General features: G+C 39.4%; 1 protein-coding gene across 2 annotated transcripts in view; it reads left to right on the forward strand.

Moving 5' to 3' along the window:
* Window positions 1–21,664, forward strand: part of rarab (retinoic acid receptor, alpha b) — a 225,960-nt gene that overhangs the window by 13,215 nt on the left and 191,081 nt on the right. The window contains exons 1-2 of one of the 2 annotated variants that reach the window (XM_051713258.1): window positions 5,215–5,456; window positions 9,012–9,051. The exons of the other annotated variant lie outside the window; for it this stretch is intronic. The gene's annotated coding sequence lies outside the window, so the exon portion shown is untranslated. Of the gene's footprint in view, window positions 1–5,214; window positions 5,457–9,011; window positions 9,052–21,664 lie in introns of those variants that run through there. 2 annotated transcript variants of the gene reach the window in all.

Genomic DNA, 21,664 nt, shown 5'->3' on the forward strand with positions numbered 1-21,664 from the left:
CCACCAATTCACTATCTCAAAAAATTAGAATATGGTGGCATGTCAATCAGCTAATCAACTCAAAACACCTGCAAAGGTTTCCTGAGCCTTCAAAATGGTCTCTCAGTTTGGTTCACTAGGCTACACAATCATGGGGAAGACTGCTGATCTGACAGTTGTCCAGAAGACAATCATTGACACCCTTCACAAGGAGGGTAAGCCACAAACATTCATTGCCAAAGAAGCTGGCTGTTCACAGAGTGCTGTATCCAAGCATGTTAACAGAAAGTTGAGTGGAAGGAAAAAGTGTGGAAGAAAAAGATGCACAACCAACTGAGAGAACCGCAGCCTTATGAGGATTGTCAAGCAAAATCGAGTTGGGTGAACTTCACAAGGAATGGACTGAGGCTGGGGTCAAGGCATCAAGAGCCACCACACACAGATGTGTCAAGGAATTTGGCTACAGTTGTCGTATTCCTCTTGTTAAGCCACTCCTGAACCACAGACAACGTCAGAGGCATCTTACCTGGGCTAAGGAGAAGAAGAACTGGACTGTTGCCCAGTGTCCCAAAGTCCTCTTTTCAGATGAGAGCAAGTTTTGTATTTCATTTGGAAACCAAGGTCCTAGAGTCTGGAGGAAGGGTGGAGAAGCTCATAGCCCAAGTTGCTTGAAGTCCAGTGTTAAGTTTCCACAGTCTGTGATGATTTGGGGTGCAATGTCATCTGCTGGTGTTGGTCCATTGTGTTTTTTGAAAACCAAAGTCACTGCACCCGTTTACCAAGAAATTTTGGAGCACTTCATGCTTCCTTCTGCTGACCAGCTTTTTAAAGATGCTGATTTCATTTTCCAGCAGGATTTGGCACCTGCCCACACTGCCAAAAGCACCAAAAGTTGGTTAAATGACCATGGTGTTGGTGTGCTTGACTGGCCAGCAAACTCACCAGACCTGAACCCCATAGAGAATCTATGGGGTATTGTCAAGAGGAAAATGAGAAACAAGAGACCAAAAAATGCAGATGAGCTGAAGGCCACTGTCAAAGAAACCTGGGCTTCCATACCACCTCAGCAGTGCCACAAACTGATCACCTCCATGCCATGCCGAATTGAGGCAGTAATTAAAGCAAAAGGAGCCCCTACCAAGTATTGAATACATATACAGTAAATGAACATACTTTCCAAAAGGCCAACAATTCACTAAAAATGTTTTTTTATTGGTCTTATGATGTATTCTAATTTTTTGAGATAGTGAATTGGTGGGTTTTTGTTAAATGTGAGCCAAAATCATCACAATTAAAAGAACCAAAGACTTAAACTACTTCAGTCTGTGTGCATTGAATTTATTTAATACACGAGTTTCACAATTTGAGTTGAATTACTGAAATAAATGAACTTTTCCACGACATTCTAATTTATTGAGATGCACCTGTAAGTACCATTAAAAGTCCTTATGACTCATGCACTAAATTCAGAGTCTTCTAAAGCCTTACGATAGTTTTAAGTGAGGAAAAGACCAAAGTGTACGTCTTTATTCACTGACAACATTTCCGTCTGCTGCAGTTCTCAAATCTTATTCTCCATTCTGCATATTCAACATTGAACCTGAACTCTGATAAGATTTCAGAGCTTAGACTATTTTTATTTTTTTCTTTAAAAAAGTTATCATATAGCTTCAGAAGGAACTTGGAATATAACACACAAGTTCTATGGACAACTTTTATGGTGTATTTTCATATCCATTTTGGAGCTTGACAGCTGTCACTGTATGGAATAGATCTGTGTTAAGATTCTTCAATATTTTCCTGTGGTATTTCACAGAAAGAAATAACAGGTTACAGGTTTGATATGTACATAATGACAGAATGTTCATTTTTGGTTGAACTATTCCTTTAAAGGAATATTCCTGGTTCAATACAAGTTAAGCTCAATAGTCAGCATGTTGATTACCACAAAAATTTATTTTGACTTGCCCATCCTTTTCTTTGAAAAAAAAAAAAAAAAGCAAAAATCTGTGTTACAGTGATGCACTTACAATGGATGCGAATGGGGCCAATCCATAAATGTTAAAATAAAAGTATAGCCACAAGATGTAAACACTATACGTGTTAACATGATTTTAGTGTGATAAAATCGCTTGCTAACCTTTTCTGTATAGAGCTTATCCACCATTACATACGTTTTAACAGAACTGATTTAAGTGCATACTTTCATGAAATTATAAGCTTCACATTTCTGCCTTCAAAACCTCCAAACATTGGCAGCGTCCACTACCATTATAAGAGCCTTTCTGTAACCCAGATATTTGCTTTTTTTTTTTTTTTTTTTTTTTTTTTTTTTTAAGAAAATGAGGGACAAGTCAACATTATAGTTTTTTTGGTAATCAATATTTTGCCACAAATGCTATTGATTGAGCTTAACTTCAATTGAACATGGAATATTCCTTTAAGGGAAACTTTCAAACTAGATAGTCACTTCAGATAGACTTAAGCACTCAGTTCCACAATGCATCAACAGGATTAAGAGGCAAAACAACGAGGCACCTGCACCATGTTGGGAAGATAAAAGAATACATATAGTGTCCTGTGGTGTTTGACAATTGCGTCTAAAGGCTTTTCCAAAACAGGTCAAATCCATTTGTATTTTTTACTATATTTTGCCTGTAAATGAGTCCTGACTATGAACGCTCTGAAACCTACATTTAATCTTAGGCATGAGTGTTCTAAATATAGAACCAAAGAGAAAGAGATTTTTCCCAAATGTCTCACACTTCACCCTGTATAACATAAAAAAGGAGATTTTGAGCCATTAGAACACCCATTAAAGCCCTTCGGCCAAGCAAACCACGTGTGATTTTGACTCTATCTAAGGGATAGTTTATTTTTCTCTTCTGTTAATGGGACATTCCCTCATTTGCAAGGTGATGGGCCATTTAGGCAAAAGGCCTTGGCATTCCTTCAACAGTTGTACAATTTGCAAAACTGAGGTACACCAGTAAGGGTCACCCACAGTGGGCAGTAATATTGTACTTGACGTGTGGCAAACAAGTAGAGGCAAAGGCTGCTCCTAGAAATAGTTCTGCTCACCTTCCTGAGGCTTGAAATGCTGCCCCACGTAAACAAGATGAGAGGAGACGAGAGGAGACAAACCGACAACACCTACCAGGCACCTGCGCCAAGTTCCTTATTTGAAACAAACACTCAAAAGTGTTGAGACAGTTGATGACTGCTGGGCTCATTGCTTTTTCATGGCTATCTAACCAGCCTATTTAATTAAAGAACAGTTCACCCAAAAATGAACATTCTGACATTATTAACTCCACCCTGATGTCACTCCAAACCCCCCAAAAAACCCAAACCCTTTCTTATACAGAACAAAAAATATGTTTCAATGAATAACTCTTTTCAAAACAATGGCAATGGATAGTGTCTCACTTTAAAGCTTAAAAAGCATCCAAAAGTATCGTAAAAGTAGCAATTCACGTGTCATATTCCAAGTCTTCTGCAGCCATATGACTGGTGAGAAACAACCCAAAACGTATGTAATTTTTCAGTAAAAATCTTGACATCGTTGTGCATGAGTGCATAAGATAAGTTTGTTCACAGTGACACACTTCTTCATACAAGATTTTCACTTAAAATGTTCTTGCTTCTCACTAAAACCTACCATTTGCATCCAGAAGACTCACAATTAGTGATGTTTCTTTTGTGTTTCTAACGAATCTGTCTTTTTGAACAAATCTTTTAAGTGAATGAATCGTTCTCGTTCATCTCCATACACTGACTCATCTTTATCGTTCACTGACGTCTCTTCCTTTCGAAGTCAATGAGCTCTAATTTGAAGCACAAGACTGCTTTAGGTACATTTCTTGCCTGTAAAGACTGACTATAGCACGAACCAGTGGCATTCATGTGTGGGTTGTGTAGAGCATATCATTGTTTTCACCTGCTGAATGAATACACCCCTTCACTGAACCTGTCGAGTCGGTCATTTGAGTCTAAATGAGATGAGATGTCTCGTTCATGAACAAACTTAATTTTATGGTATACTCGTTCATGAACGAAATGCATGAATCAGTCATCTCGTTCATGAACGAGGATCAGCTGACTGGCTGAACAAGAGGAGCTGCATGTTGTTCATTCAGTTCGGCAGTTTCTTGTTCAACAAGAAAAGGGGCCGGATGAATTATGAATAAAATTGAGTGATGACCACACATTACAATGACATATGGATGTTGTTGAAACTCAGTTATTGATTAGGTTAGTCTTGTTGTCTTTTTTTTTTTTTTAGCTTGATAAAAAGTCATGATCAGCAGTTGCACAAGAGCACAATATGATAGATATGCTTTGTTGTCATTTTTGGGAAATACTTATGATGCTTTAGCTCTGCAGTGCTGAATACTCTTAGTAAAATTGTAGACACACAAATTTTAATAGAGAATAACTGAATGTGTTCTGGCTGTGAATGACTCTCATTCAAAATGTAAAAGAAGGTAATTTGGCACTATCTATGGGTACAAAGGCATAATTTGCAGAAATGGTCAATGAACGAATCAATGAACAAATCTGAATGAATCGTTTTGGTGAACAGATTCAAAAGACTCGAGTCACTGAGATTAATCAAAATCACCAAAACAGTTAAGAGCTTAACTTGTATTGAACCCGGAATAATCTTTTAACACTTTAAGTCACTATCAATTGCCAATGCATTGAGAAGATGGACCGGAAATTCATTAAATGTTTTCGTTTTGTGTTCCGCATAAGAAAGATAGATCATTTGGATTTGGAAGGACATGAGGGTGAGTAAATAATAACAGAATTTTCATTTTTGTGTCAACTAATCCTTTAAAACTTTGCTGTAGATGTGTTGGATAAAGAGCTTTTGCAATACAGAAACAGTGTCCTTGTCATCACAATTAAGTGGTAAAAGGTCATATACAGTATGTCAGAATAGATGCGCAGAGCTTTAAAGCAATGCCATAATCCTGTAAGAACGTGTGAAATGTCTATTAATGTTTTTCTAGGCAGAATTGACCTAAAACACAATCTTGCCATAATGCAAAAGCACTAAGTTTCCCTTAATACCCTGTGGTAACATAAAGGCAGGCACCAGCTGTGCTTATGTTCAGTGGTACCGTGCCCTGAAGTGACACCGCGGAAGCGTAGAATGGGAGGAGACGGCGGTGTAGGCTGGCCGGTGTACGGTTTCACCAGCTCACACGTGATCGTAAAGGCTGCTTCTGTGTTCCGTGCAGCGCATCATTCCCCTGCTGTCCAGTCCAATATAGGCGACATCGGTGTTCTCGCTTCGCTGAACTGTCAGTGGGGATACGTGCCACGCTTCTTAGCAAAATTCATCGAGACATTCTCCCTGCTTCAGCTGTACACTTTACCGGCTGGGACGAACGACATTCTGGAAAGAAATAAGACCGTCTCGGTGCTGAACTTCCACCAACCAACACAGCGGTAGGAGGAGTCAACAGGTATTGGCGCTCTCTATTTACGTGACAAAACAATTTCCAGGCTGACAGGTTGCCAAATTGCACGACCATCCCTCTTCTGCCAATAAGCGAAAGGTAGCGTCTTGAAAGATCTGGAGCAGTGAATATGCGCCTCTTTCGTCGTTTAGATGCAAAGTTGCTATTTAAATGTAAAGCTGTCCGTTGAGTTTTATTGAAACCGCATACGGGGAGAATAATGACCGCTCTGCGGCCACGTAATAAAATGCGATGTATTGTTCTCTCACCTGAATGAGCGATGAGCGTTTGCAGCAGGTCTTTAATAGAAAAGCATCGTTAGGGGCCTTTCACATTGACTTTCAATTGTTTTTCTGTGTTGACAAGTTAAAAGAACTCTCGAGACACTTGCGTTCTGTTATTGGTTGCTCTGTCTTGCTTTTTTAGCGCAAGAACGCGTTCGGTCTGAACAGTGACTGAAGTATTCCATATAGAATAGGTTTAGCCAATTTAATCGAACGATATTGTTTCAATATTAAGTATGTTATGTCACATGCCCATAACTGGGTCATTTTATTCAACAAACAAAAGCATCAAATGCCTCTAGACGAGTAATTTCCAGTAGTTTCTGTTTGGATTAACCAAGTTGGAAGAAGCATTGTCCCAGAGCAGCTCAATGAACATTATAAGCATCTGAATAAGTTAAAGGGATAATTTTCCCAAAAATGAAAGTTCTCTCATCATTAACTCACCCTCATGCCATCCCAGATGTGTATGACCTTCTTTATTCTGCAAAACATTAACAAAGATTTTTAGAAGAATATTTCAGCTCTGTAGGTCCTCACAATGCAGGTTGGCCAGAAATTTGACGCTCCAAAAAGCACATAAAGGCAGCATAAAAGTAATCCATATGCAGGGTTGGGAGTAGTGCCTGACCGATATATCGGTCCGCTGGTATTATCGGCCGATATTAGCCTTTCACCGATATATCGGTATTGGCGTATATGTTTACCAATATGCGCAGATATGAAAACTTTTTTCAGAACATATAATGCAGAAAACAATGCTTTATAATTGGTGTCATTACGGAGTTTGTCTAGCAGAGCGCGCTCTGACTCCATTGTTTACAGAGCTGACTGAGCTGACGGTGGCTCTGCAGACAGGGCGGAGTTGAGCGGTGTCTTCGTGGTAAGTTGCTAACTAGTTTGTGAAATACATACTGGAAAGTTAATAAACAATGACCCCATCATTTTCCCTTTTCAATATAACTAATATAACATTAACCTTGTCCCTGACAACCATGTCACTCATGTCTGTTTGCTGTTAGCCAGCTATAGTTTGTCAGTGCAATCAGTAATGTAGCAGATTGAAAGGTAAACATCAGATCATCTTTTTGCAACTCAGCAGACAACAGTGCGGTGGTGGATTGTGTCTGTTGAGTGTTGATTTCACGCTATGCTGTTACCTAGTTGGTGAGACGCAATGCTGAAAAGTAAATAAAGTCCATCTTTTACTCTCCGTGACAAAGAGCTTATAGCTAACTAGCTAACCACGTAGCTACTTTCATTGCTTGTCAGCTGAGTGAAAGTTAATGTGTAAACATGTATTCACCAATCTGTTTTGTTCAGGATTCACAGTTTGGTCCCCCTTCAACCGAACAATTGCAGTTGTTGCATTTACAAAATGTAATATTTAAAAGTCTGGTTTTCCACCGTTGAAAGTTTCCCCTGAACTTGTATAGCAGAATACGGTGTAACCCTGCTGCCGCTGTTTTTCTCTTGTCTCGGCACGTGTAAATGCTTCTTGTTTTACAACCTGACAATAATTGACTGGCAGTATTAAAATAGTCAGCATTTGACTGATACTAAACAGTACTACTGATGTTTATTTAGCTATTTATTTTATTTTTATTTATTCTTTATTTTAATGGTCAGCTACTAAACATACAGTACTGATGTTTATTTAGCTATTAATTTTATTTGAATTTATTCTTTATTTTAATGGTCAGCAACTGACTGATACTGAACATACAGTACTGATGATTTTTAAGCTGTTTATTGTATTTTTATTTATTCTTTATTTTCTCAGTGTTCATTTCTAGAACTTGTTGACAATGTATAATAATAATGTCAAATGTTCTTTGATAAAAATATTAGTTTGGGAAAGCAGCCTTCTGAGTACCTTTGCATAGTCATATCGGTGCAAAATTGGTGATCAATCCACATTGAAAAGATCTGTTTTCATTCCATCTCAAAAATTAACTACATCGGCCACAATATCGGTAATCGGTGAATCTTCCCCCTCTAAAATCGGTATCGGTCTCAAAAATCCCATATCGGTCGGGCTCTAGCTGGGAGGGTTACTTTTGAAATCTATTCCACTACAGATTACAGAATACATGCTGTAAAATGTCATTTGTAACGGATTCCATTAGATTACTCAAAGTCAGTAACGTATTCTAAATACTTTGGATTACTTCTTCAGCACTGGTAGATTTTTTCACTTGTTTTGACTATAAAAACTCTGTAAGACAAAATAAACATGTTAAAAATACATTCTCTGTAAAACCTAAATATCTTATGCAGTGTTGTTTCTAAAACAAGATAAATTAAATTGATCTTGTTTTGAGGATTTTTAGATATTTTTACAGGAAAACAATACAAAAAGTATTATCAAGAATAAGATCTTTGCCCTAATATCAAAGGTCTTACTAGAAAAGAAGAAATTACGATCCAACATGAATTTTCTTGACAAAAAAATATATGTAAAATGACTAGAAATAGCATTTTAGCTTAGCGTAAAGCTGACAATTTACACAAGGTTTATTTCTATTTCTTCTGCTTCAAACTTACTTCAAACTTACTTCTCTGTCTGCTCGTATGAATGTAACACATCATAAAAAAGTGTTTCACTGCTGTTCAAACGCTCTTTGGATTGCATCATTTATATGTATAAAAGTTTTCCATCTGAAAGCACTAAATATGAAATGAAACAAATTACAATAAAATAATCTCTTAAAAAATAATCTCTAATAAAAGTAATCTCTTTAGTAATCAAAATACTTTTTGAATGTAACTATATTCTAATTACCAATGATTTAAACTGTAACTGTAGTGGAACACAGTTACCTATATTTTGTATTTTAAATACGTATTCTGTTACTCCCCAACCCTGTCCATATGACTCCAGTGTTTTAATCCATGTCTCCTGAACCAATATGATAGGTGTGGGTAGGAAACTGATCTTGAAACTGAAACTGACGATATTTAAGTCCTTTTTTACTAAAAATTCTCCTACTTGCCCAGTAGGTGGCAATATGCACGAAGAATGTGAATCTCAAAAAGGAAAGGAAGAATGTGAAAGTGAAAGTGGAGGTTGATAGTAAAAAAAGACTTAAATATGGTTCTGTTTCTTACCCACACTTATCACTTAAGATATCGATTTAACCACTGGAGTCGTATGGATTACTTTGATGCTGCCTTAATGTGCTCTTGGAGCTTCAAATTTTTGGTACCCATTCACTTGTATTGAATTGACCTACAGAGCTGAGATATTCTTCTAAAAATCTTTGTTTGTGTTCAGCAGAAGAAAGGAAGTCATACACATCTTGGATGGCATAGGGGTAAGTAAATGATTATAGAATTTTCATTTTTGATTGAACTATTTCTTTAAATTCCAAGCATAGTAGTAACTGGGTTAGTAGTAACTAGCTTTTTAACTGTGATTGAAGAACTATAAAATGAGTCTGGATTGTGATGCATTGAAACTATAAGGCATATTGTACAAGAAGCTCTGTGTTTTTGGGTTAGTTCTGTTTCCCTAGTCAAATGGGAAGTTCCTAGACCATCTGTCTGCAATAGAAAGAGGAATGGGTATATCGTTCGATATTTACTTCCTCAAAGCGCTGCCACTTACATGCCCATCGTCTGCAGAGACATATGCCACAGCTTGACATGTTGATTTCTGCGCTCATGAAAGCATGTGCATGCTCACAATATCACCTCCTGTGGTATTTGTCTCAAACTTTTCATCAGGGCTCTCTAATGTTCCCTGTCATTCCAAAATATAGCAGGGAGAGGAACACAATGTTGACTGAATCAGGACACTATCCAATGCTGTCATCCTTGCCATCAAGAAATCTGATTTTTAAAGGCATGTATACTGCACCTCTTTTGCACACTATTTTTTTGCTCCTTTTCCAATGAATGGATTTCGGCATACTTTCTCATTAATCATTTCAAATTGTCTGCATTATTGTTAATGGATGGAACTGATGATTAGGTATAGGGACTGTTAACTCATTCACAGAATGACTTTTTATCTGAACAAAATACAAAAAGTAGCAGATGCCCTTTTGTATTCCGGAGCTTGTCATTTAAGTTTTTGTACTTTGCTGCACTGGTTTATTGATGAAAAAAGGACAAGTCTTTTCAAGCAATGAAGAACTCTTAGTTGGTGGCCCAAAGATATTTATAACAGTCCATTGACAAATACCTGTATATATATTTTTCCAAATAAATAAATAAATAATAATAATAAAAAATTCGTATTGCGGAGGTGATAACAGTTGAAGTAAATCATTCATAGGTTGGTTTCCATGAAAATCAATCACTGTGGCTGTGTGGTGCAATCAAAACATTGCACTCCTTGTTTGAGTGTCCCGACCAGCCTGACAGCAACTTTGAATAAACCAATGGTGTGAGCTTGGGACGGGACAAGCTGTTTGCTCGACCAATGGCAGATGAAGGGAGTTTTCGAGAAAGTTGTTTGAAAATGTTTGTTTATTTTTGCAGTTGCATTTGGTCACGCTAATAGTGCAGAAATTACACACCAATAGCCAAAAGGTATTTAGGCATTAGTTTAGCAAACTCGCGTTCAGGTCTGGCTCCATTCTGGTATGGAATGCCTACTTTTTAAGGTCCAGTAAATTCCAGCTGGATAAAATCAGGTTCCGCCCCACATCATTTCACGCTGTGTGTCACACATGTGTTTGATTCAGAAATGGGTCACTTTACAGAAGTAAAATGGGTTGCAAAGGGGTTTCTCATTTACTTTAATATGGTCAACCAGTGTAATTTATTCTCCTTCACATATACAGGCACATCATGTTGTCTGTACTTGCAGTAAAATCAATCTGGCCTCTGAACACCATTTCACTACTGTCATCTGCTCTTGTGTTATGACAAGGCTAGCTGAGACTAGTTAAAATTGCATCAGTCACACAGAGAATGATTGTTCATAAAGACATTTATCTTTTTCAATAATAAAAATGGCAGCTGCATATAAAATATTTTGACCTCCATAGATAATCATAAACAAAATAGAGAAGTAATAAGCTAAAGAAGCTGGAGCTCCGGGTATAACTGAGTGAGATGGTTAAAAACTGACATCTTGTTGATGATAGTTGTTTTCTTGAGTCTTTTTAATGTTCCTACACTTGGTTTGCTGTAGTTTGTAATACATGATTCCTAGAAGTAGTACAGTACAGATAATGTTGCCTCTGCCAGTTACACAGCGTATCACAGCACTCTTCCTTATTTTGCTCCTTCTGAGTTCTTTACCTCTTTCCTCGTCTTGGGACTCATGCAGGTACCTCTCTCTCTCACTGCCAAAAAACCAGCCAGGCAAGAATCTGTGCTCAGACAACCGACAGAGTTAGTACCTCATTAGACCTGCCGCTCTCTTGTGCTCCAGATCGTTAAGTTCTGGTGAACAAGGTGAGAATAGGTTTTGTGAATGAAGTCGATTTTTACTAGATGTAACGGGTAAAGTCTCTTTCAGCTCGTGTCTCGTATTTCTCTGCCTCTGACTGGCATCTGGCTCACTCTTTAAGCCCTTCTCCACTCTCACTGCAATGACAAACAGCTGTTAGAGACAGTCATTGCCAGGTGATGATCCTTACCGTTCTCATCTCCTGATCTTACTCTCCATTCACAAACTGGCGCTTATCACCCCCCCCCCCCACCACCATTTCTGGAGAGAAAGTCCGCAACAGCCATCTGCACCCCAGTCTGTGGACCACCTTGAACTTAAAAGGCTGAAGAGCCAGATACCAACGGGTGATCCCCTTTTTAGTGAGATCGGTCAGCGGGCTGGTGATGTTCGAATAATTAGGCACAAACCTCCTATAATAGCCAGCCAGCCCCAGGAACTGGCTCACCTCCTTTTTGGTCTTGGGTCTCAGGCAGGCCGCAACCGCTGCAGTCTTATCAATTTGGGGGTGCACCTGCCCATGACCCAAGTGGAACCCCAGACACCGTACCTCCACCCGTCCAATTGAACACTTCTTGGGGTTTTCCGTGAGTCCTGCCCATCGCAGCGACCTCAGAACAACCCTCAGATGCTGCATATGCCGCTGCCAATCATTACCGTATATAATGATGTCATCCAGATAGGCAGCGGCGTACGCAGAGTGCAGTCTGAGGACTCGGTCCATAAGGCGCTGAAACGTAGCCGGGGCTCCAAACAAACCGAACAGAAGGGTCACGAATTGGTGTAAGCCAAACGGTGTGGAGAAGGCAGTTTTCTCACAGGACATTGGAATTAAGGAGATCTGCCAATAACCCTTTGTTAAATCCAGTGTCGAATAAAAGCGAGCCGCGCCAAATCGATCGAGCAGTTTGTCAATACGAGGCATTGGATACGCGTCAAATTTAGACACTGCATTGACCTTTCTATAATCCACACAGAACCGCACCGAGCTGGCCCAGTCATTGTGAGATTCTTCTATTACCCCCATATCTAGCATGGCCTTTAATTCTTCTTGAACCACTTTTGTTTTTGTGCTGGGGTAATCGGTAGGGATGACTGCGTACCACTACCCCTGGGGTTGTTTCAATATGGTGTTTTATGAGGTTCGTAGGACTGGGAAGGAACGAGAACATGTCTGAGAATTCTCTATGCAACAGGGACACGTCCGTGATTTGCGACGGTGAGACTGGGGTGCTGCAACTGACTTTTAAGTTCACCTCCAGCCGAGCTCCTCCCTCTTCGGTAACATCATCACCAAAGCCACGGGGACCACCTCCCTCCACGGTTTTAAGAGTTTGAGGTGGTAAATTTGACATGCTCTGCACCTATTCGTGCGTTTAACCTTATAATCGACTTCCCCAACTCGCCGTGTGACCTCAAAGGGCCCTTGCCACTTTGCGAGCAATTTAGAGCTTGATGTGGGTGGTAATACAAGGATTCTTATACAGCCGGGTCTGACGTTCTTGAGCCTGTAGCAAATTTTCCTGTGATAGTTGCCCCAATGTGTGGAGTTTTGCTCTCAGGTCAAGAATGTTTTGAATTTAGTTTTTGCTGTTTGAAGGTCCCTCCTCCCAATTTTTCCTCTTAATGTCTAAGACATCCGCGAGGCTTACGCCCATACAATAATTCAAATGGGGAGAACCCCATGGAGGCTTGCGGGACCACTCGCACTGCGAATAACAGGGGTTCAAGCCACTTATCCCAATTCCGATCATCTTCATGCACGAAAAATCATGTTTTTCAGGGTTTTATTAAACCGTTCGACCAAGCCATCCATTTGCAGGTGGTACACCCTTGTCCGAATCGATTTAATGCCCAATAATTTGTACAGCTCGCATAGTGTACGTGACATAAAAGTAGTGCCTTGATATCGCGTTGTGTAGTCCACCAGAACAGCACAGATTGCTAATACTAATTCTATCGATGGGGACCTCGATCAAAGGAAGCGGGCACAAAGGTGCTCTTGGGGTGGCCGGCGGATTCACCAGCTGTCATTCACAGCATGCCGCACACCATCTGTGAACATCTCCGCGAATGCCCGGCCAATAGAAACAAGCCATTAGACGCTTCAGTGTCTTTTCCTGTCCTAAGTGATCCACCATCGAATTATAATGGACCGTCTGGAATAACATATCCCGACAGTTCTTTGGTATCAATAACTGGGTCGTATCTTGCTTTGTCTGAGTGTCCTGCATCGCTCGATACAACCATTTATAATAGAAAAGTACAGACAGGTGAGTGCAATGCCTGGCTGTAGATGGTGACCATCAATTACTCTCACTTGGTCGAAGGTGTCTCGTCTTTCATCTGTTGCAGAGGGAAATCCCCTGCTAGAAATCCTCTAAGGGCTGGGGAGGACGAGACTTCCCCCTCCCTTACGTCATCCTGACTTGGAACTGACATAAACAGCCCCGGCCCCCCCACACCGAAACGCTCCGTTACAGGACCCATCCGCAAATTTTCCTTAATAAAGTGGAAAACGCTGGCCAATTGTGCCCAAAATTAGCGGATGGGTGAGGCGTGAATTAACCGCAGCCTCGACCCTATGTTTTTGTCCCCGAAATTGAATCATCACGGCCGTGCTCACCAATCGTTAGGGAGTGGAAGCGCTGGCGCTGCTGCTCAGGTGTCCGGCCGACCTGTTGCAGGATGGCTTTTCTCAAGTCAAGTACAATAGGGGTGTAACGGTTCAAATTTCTTACGGTTCGGTTTGTATCATGGTTTTAGGGTCACGGTTTCGGTACGGTTCAGTATTTGCTATGTTCAGAAAAAAAAATATTACTTTATTTGGTAAACACTTCAGCAGGTTTGCCCTTAATAAAAATCATGGTTTTACAACAGTTACCATAGTTTAATCATGGTATTTGTAGTAAAACCATAGTAATCACAAAATCAACATGCTTACCGAACTGTGGGTGGCAAACCGTACAGTTAGTTTTTTTACCTAGAACCATTACACCCCTAGCGTACGTGAGTTGGGCTTCCCCAGACAGCAGTGGAATTAACCGGACCGCCCACTGGGTGCTCGGCCATCCGCATGCCCCCGCCGTCCACTCAAAGAGCACCAAGAAGGCCTCCAACTTGTGGTCACGGGGTCTGGGTTTGCGGCAGCAGCACCCTCCTGGTGCAGCAAGCTCCGGAACATCTGCTGGTCCTCCGCTTGGGCCTGGAGGAGTGCAGTGAATCGCTGCTCCTGTTCGGTGTGCAGCTCGAGGAGGGCCTGTTGTTGTGTCTGGATCCATGGCGGCTTTCTTTCTCCCTTGATCCCGGGTTTCGGAACCAGTGTAATGGGTAAAGTCTCTTTCAGCTCGTTTCTCATAACTCTCTGCCTCTGACTGGCGTCTGGCTCACTCTTAAAACCCACCTCCACTCTCAATGCAATATCAAACATCTGTTAGAGACAATCATTGCCAGGTGATGATCCTTACCATTCTCATCTCCTGATCTCGTTCTCCATTCACAAACCGGCGCTTAACCACACCCCCACCACACTAGGTTTGCAGGGAATTTGATTTTCCAATGTGTTATGCAAGGACAGAGAAAATTGCTGATCCTTCTTTTAATAGGGTATTTCACCTCACTGTCTACTTGACTTTCATTCTCTCTTTAGTAAACAGACAACCTGTCTGCTAGCACCCTGCCAGTGGCTTTGTCTCTATTTATGCTTGTGTGCTCTGTACACTTTTACATTTGTTGGCATGGGCTGTGACTAGTTTCGAGGCCTATATGTTACAATGGCCCTGTTTACACCTGGTATTAACATCCGTTTTGGGTGATCCGATCACAAGTGAACAGCCGAGACACATTGTCATTGTTCAATAATGGTATTTACATCTCAAAGTGTTTCCTGTGTTCACTTATGGTCAGGTTTCACCGATGGGAGAGTCCCTGATTTCGTGACCACATACATAATTCGTTTCATCATTATGTTACTGCATGTTGGTAAAGTGCACAAAAATCATAGAAAAGTTGGCACGCTGTTACTTCCCAATATACTTGAATTTCAATGTCACCAGAAACTTGAATTTTAATCTTAATCTCACCACAAAGTGACATTCCGAGCAGAAAGTTTATTGTTATTTCAGTTGAAAATCCGTATGGATTTTTTTGGTTCTACACTGTAAATGTGTCCTAATGAAATAAAAACAATGTCAAAATAAGAGTCCCTGTTGTATTGTGGTCTTGTGGCATGCACCAAATCTTATTTTCGTTTTGTTTATTATTGTGATTTTGGTTGCACAATAAACTGCATATGGTATTTTATTTATTTTGGATTTTTGTTGCCTCTTTGCCTGTCACAGTAAGAATGGACTAAGAATTTTTTTTTTAACATTCAATAAATCGATTTTAGATACTATCAGCTGATCAGTTTTTGGTATTGGCAAAATCAACTATCGGTCGACCTCTAATATCAGGCGTACTAAAAATGTTCCATGCAGTTTTGTGCACATACAGTATATATATGTCAAATGTTTTTGTTTGAATGTTTTTTTTTTTTTTTTTTTTTTGTTGCCGGCAAAGTTTAAAGCCCTTGTTTTAGCACAGTTGCTGATTGACAGGTGAGTAAACGATCCTTCACTGTTGCCGAGGACACATCAGGACACATTAGTGTTTACACTACAAATGCAATGTGTTGACATGCATTTGACTACCTACAAATGTGGTTTGAGTGATCCAATCACAAAACATTCACTTGTGATTGGATCACCAGAGATGAATGTTAAAACCGGGCCCATTTTTCACTTCACTTTCAAACCAGGTTTTCTGTGACCCGCTGGCACCACACCTGTAACCTCAGCACCTCTTGATAAGTGTCATCCAATCCTTCAGTCCTCCCATGTTTCGTGACTTTTCTATAGCCTGTCCTCCCACTTCCCAAACAAGATTTTCTCCTAGTAAATTTATAAAAGATGTTATGTCTACCCATCGATTTGTATATTTGAATTAAAAGGCCACCCAGGCTTTGCTCACATTTCTGAAATCATACTAAAACATCCCCAAAGACAAGATATATTGATGACTAAATGTTTAGAAGGACAAGCAGGAAGTAGGTGTGTTTATTTCCTGTCAGTCATGATTTCCTTTGTAAAACATGATTTTTTGCTAAGCAACAGATCTTTGTTTTGAACTCAGCTGCCTGATGAGCAGCATCACATGCAGCCTTAGGCAGTGCAAACTGAGGATATGCTCGCTTCTAATGACCGGAATGATTTCAAGAGAAACATGCGCTCATAGTCCATGACTCGCTTTGTGTTTTTATTTGATATATATTCTGAAATGTGGCATTTACCATAGATAATTGCAACAGGATTGGACTTCTTTTTAAGCATGTCTCTGATGTTTGCATACAGAGTATTCTGTTGTGAATGGGGAAGCCAGTGACTCTCACTCATGCTCTGCAGCAGGAGACAGATGGGTGGAGGTAAATTAAACAAGCCGGTCTGGCCTTCTCTCCTCACTATGTCAGTGCGCCAGCCGCGGTGCCGGGTCTCTGTCATTATTTAACGGTCAGCGTTAATGGGCTCTGTCTGCCTGGTTGCCCCCCTGGCTGCTGGGAGAGATAAAAAGAGAGTGAGAGAAGGAAATTTGAAGGGAAAAGGTGGCCAGGGTTGTGTACTTGAGCATGCAATGAGGGTGGATGACAGTTTTCTTGCTTCCTATCACAGTTTCCTTGTTTCTTTCACTTTGTCTCTGAACACTAGCTGGATCAGATTTAGGTTCTTTTTTAAGTCCTGCATGGACCACCTTATTAATAAGTCTAGCATTGCAATTGTTGTGTTTTGGATCCACGTTCCCTGCATTCAGTGCTGTTGTGCTGGTGTCCCCCTTGGCTTCATAACCCTAGAATGTACAGTATGTGGCTACTTTGCATGGTCTTTTGATATGCAACTCCAGGTATTTCTCAATTAATGTGTCTTTGATTATGTGAACTGACTTTTTCAATATTAAGTTGAATATTTTTTTCATTATAAGAGAAATTTCATAGCTACACCTAGAATGCATATGTGGGTCTTATATGACCCATATGTGGATACTGTGGTGTTCAATGAATTTAACACTGGTATTATTCTTGTAATATATTGATTGTTTTCAGTTTCCATTTTTTATGTAATAAAATATATGTTAAATAACATGTTCACCTTAATATTTATGTGCAGTATGTACAGTATATAGTAGCAAATTGTAATTCAGTCGATGCTTTTGTACAAAGTGAATTACATTTGACCTATTACAGGGACAGTCCCCATGGAAAGGGTGAGGTTAGATGCCTAGTTCACTGCAAGGGCACAATGGTAATAGCTCCTGGACCAATTCTCAGTGTGTTTTAACCTGCAACTTTTTTTTATTCAGTATGCCTCGCCACCCCGAACAACGTATACTGCTATGTAGAGTAATATTGATATATAGTGTCATACAGCAGTTTAGAGTACATAAGGTTTTCATTTTTTATTTTAAAAGCTTATAAAAAGCTTTTTTGTGTGTGTAATTTTTTTGAGGCTTGTCGTAGAACATATGTCCACATGCAGCTTTCAGTGAGTAAAGAAATGCATCCAATAAAAACAGACTGTTGTGGCTCAGTTTAGTGCAAGAAAAAAAGCTTGGAGACAGAATCTGAGTGCGATGCAAACATTCACATCAGCTTGAAAAGAAGAAGCTCATTGGTCACTTGATGAGAACACAGAACCCCGCCTCAGTGACAGAATTATTTTTCAAGCAAGTTGGATGTGTTTTTTCAGTTTTTGAAGCCATTAACTCAGCAGGAAGTCCCGACGGTCAAGTGATTAACACTTCCACTAATGCACGCTCTGTCTCCCTCCTCCTGGCCGGTGATTATGTTAATGAAGCTAACACCTGAAAATCATTGGAAAATTTGGCTAGTCAGATGCCGGCTTTAAGCAGCTTTCTCGCAATAAATGGCTTTCTGGTGTCCATGCTTGCAAACTCATTTACTTACCTACATGTTGTTCCAAACTCACATGACTTTCTTCTGTGCAACACAAAAGGAGATGCTAGGCTGAATATAAGCCTCAATCACCATTTACTTTCATGGCATCTTTTTTCCATACAATGAAATTGTTTATATGATTTTCGAAGGGCAGTGCATGTGTGCATAACTGAATGTGGGTGTATTAAAAATTTCACACTGGCCATCAGTATACAATTACTCAAAGACCTACCACACTTCCAATTTACTAAATGATTTTGCCATACAGCTTGGATGTATTCCACATATTGGGTGATGCATGCACCTCTTTCATCCTTTAAAGCATGTACAGTAATTTAAAAAATAATAAAAGGGCGGGTAAATGTAAAAATACTTATAATATCAGGTGTGGATGTTTCATGTATCCCGGATATTTTTTTTATTGGCCTGTGTTATTCTGCAGGGAGTATTTGTAACAGAAATAAAACATTCACTTTGCTCTAGCAAAACTTCGACCAAAGCATTTATAGATGCAAAGACTTCAGCATTTTGTGTATAAAGTTGTCTCATAAGGAAACTGGTTTTAGACAGCCTTCCAAGGCATCATACAATCATGTCTAATGATCTGCAACAAATTCAAGTGAGCTTGAAGAGAGATAACCAAGCAAATATTTAGTGAGAACAATGCTTGGTGCAAAGCAGTTAGTTGACGAAAATGCACAAAGTAATAAATTAGAAATGCAATTAGAAATAAATTTGCTTCTTTCAACTGCTCTTTCAGATGCCATTCTTATTCCTTCAACCAAACACCAAAATGAACCGCATACACTGGACTGTGGGATATTATAGGTATCGAAGGATACATAAATGCTGCCGTCGATCAAAATGAAGGCTACTCTATAGACAGAATGTTACGCAAACACTGGATTTGAACATGCCTTGTTGACTGCCTACCTCCATATTGCCTGCAAATGCAGCATATTTCAGCTTTAAGGAACAGCCAGACAGATGCATTTGACAAATGCAATTTATTGTTGTGTTAAGAAAGGCTATCATTGTTGGTCTTGTATTAAGGCCCCAGCACACTCATGGCGAATTGCTGCTTCGCTCAGAGCAAAAAGGAAGTTTAAAACAGCTGAGCAACAACATACTGTTAGCGAACATTCAGACACCGGCCATACCACTGAGGGAAGCGGTACATTTAAATATGAGGACGCGCAAGACTACATGTAAAATATCAACAAATGTGACATTAAAATGTGTTATCAATGACTTCATGCCTCGTTCTGTAAGTAGAATTCACACGAGTAAAATAAGCTGTTTTAACTACACGATAATGATTGAAAGTGATTATATATATATATATATATATATATATATATATATATATATATATATATAATATAATCTATATTTAGAAATTAGGGCTGTGAATAGATTAATTGTTTTTTTGCGGTTTTCCAGTGGCCTCTTTTTTTATATATATATAATAGGACAGAACAAATAAGCAGATTCAATTCATATCAAACTTTATTGGCAAGAGAAACTTAAGTTTACATTGCCAATGCATTATTATACACTATACAAACTAGATATAAAACATATTGAATGCTAAAGTTTAATTTGCTGAAGTTTAAAATCTCAAAATGATTATTTTCTCTGGCTGCCACTCAGTCTCTGCAGGTATACCAGACAGCAGCTTGCTGAACAACCAGGTCCTTCTCAGTCTCTATCGATTATCGCGCATATGCTGGGTCTCTCTTTTGCGGTTTCGCTTGTGATGCTGCTTCTGATGAAAGTTAGAGTTTTCAGGCAATGCGAAGAGATAAGGCAGCTTGTCCATATACCTGGTCGCTTGCGGGTGAAGTCTCCATTCTCTGTACAGTAAATCCGCTCCTGTGATTATTATGCCCTGGACATGTGTCATGTGTAATGAATAAGCATGCACTGCTCCACACAATCAGTTTCTGTGCTAGGATGTGCAGTTGACTCGAGCGTGTACCTCCTGAAAATTCAAATATACCAATTTTAGCCACAGAAATTGGAGGAATGCCCCTTGTACAAATGTGCCTCGGTTTGACACTGTCAGGCAGCAGATGCTCTAACTCTGCCCCCACCCTTTTTAGAGCCTGTGAGGCTGAGTAGCCTGCCAGGAACAACTGGGGACACCTTTCTCCTTTCACGTGAAGTTTCAGGAATTAAAAAAAAAAAAAAAACGGATACTGCATTAACTGCGTTAATTTTTTTTTTTTTGATGTGTTAAAAAAAATTAACCACTGAAATGAACGCGTTAAATTTCCCATCCCTAATATACTGTGTGTATACACTACCGGTCAAAAGTTTTGAAACACTTACTCATTCTTTATTATATATATATATATATATATATTTTTTTTTTTTCACATTTTAGAATAATAGTAAAGTCATCAAAATGATGGAATAACATAAATGGAACTATGGGAATTATGCTGTAACTAAACAATATCCAAAATAAATCAAAACTGTGTTATATTTTAGCATCTTCAAAGTAGTCACCCTTTGCCTAGAATTTGCAGACATGTACTCTTGACATTTTCTCAACCAACTTCTTGAGGTATCACCCTGGGATGCTTTTTAAACAGTATTGAAGGAGTTTCCATCTATGTTGGGCACTTATTGGCTGCTTTCCTTTTATTATTTGGTCCAAGTCATCAATTTCAAAAACTTTTTTTTTGTTTATTAAATTTTAATTTTATAATTAAATAAATTAATATGTTATGTATGTATGTATGTATGTATGTGTATATATATATATATATATATATATATATATATATATATATATATATATATATATATATATATACACACACACACATATATATGTACATATACACAGTAAAAAATATGTGTGTGGATGGCTTTCGCTGTAGATGGCACATGAGTGAAAAAGTATATCAAACAACAGAGTGAATGGGCACTTGAGTATTTCAGTAGATTTGATTCCTTTTGAGGACAAATTAAACAAAAAATGACATGTTCTTGGAAAATGTCTCTACGCGAATGATCATACAGTTTTAGGTAAGTTTGCACCAGCTCGCTAATGACACTGCATGATGGTGTGTTCATGTTGACTGATCTTAACTGAATGAAAGGAAATTAGCTGTTGGCCTCAAAGTAGCTGGGGCTCCAGGTCACACCTACCGATGATGTGGACCAATGACAGCAAGAAGGTGTTTAGCTGGCGGTATGAAGTTTTCATGAAAGTTTGTGCTGGGGAGCTGATACTGAAACAAACTCAAATACACCTTAGTTTTGGCCAAATTTTGTTCTAAATGATGTTACACCTGTTCGTTCTTCGATTTTGTATGAAGCGTGCAGGGGCCTTTAGCCCCCAGCACAAACTGACTGTGTGGCCTTGTGTTCAGAGGTGGAAAATCTGTTGGAACATGTCAAACAGAGCCCCTGATCTTTGGAGGTGCATGGCACTGGGCCCCTTCACATCTCCCCCGTGAGCCTTTGAACCTCCTTGCGGCATGACACAACAGTTCAAAGGCTCCTCTTCTTACTCAGTGCGCTC

This window comes from Myxocyprinus asiaticus, chromosome 13 (genome assembly GCF_019703515.2).
Source record: "Myxocyprinus asiaticus isolate MX2 ecotype Aquarium Trade chromosome 13, UBuf_Myxa_2, whole genome shotgun sequence".
Taxonomy (NCBI): Eukaryota; Metazoa; Chordata; class Actinopteri; order Cypriniformes; family Catostomidae; genus Myxocyprinus; species Myxocyprinus asiaticus.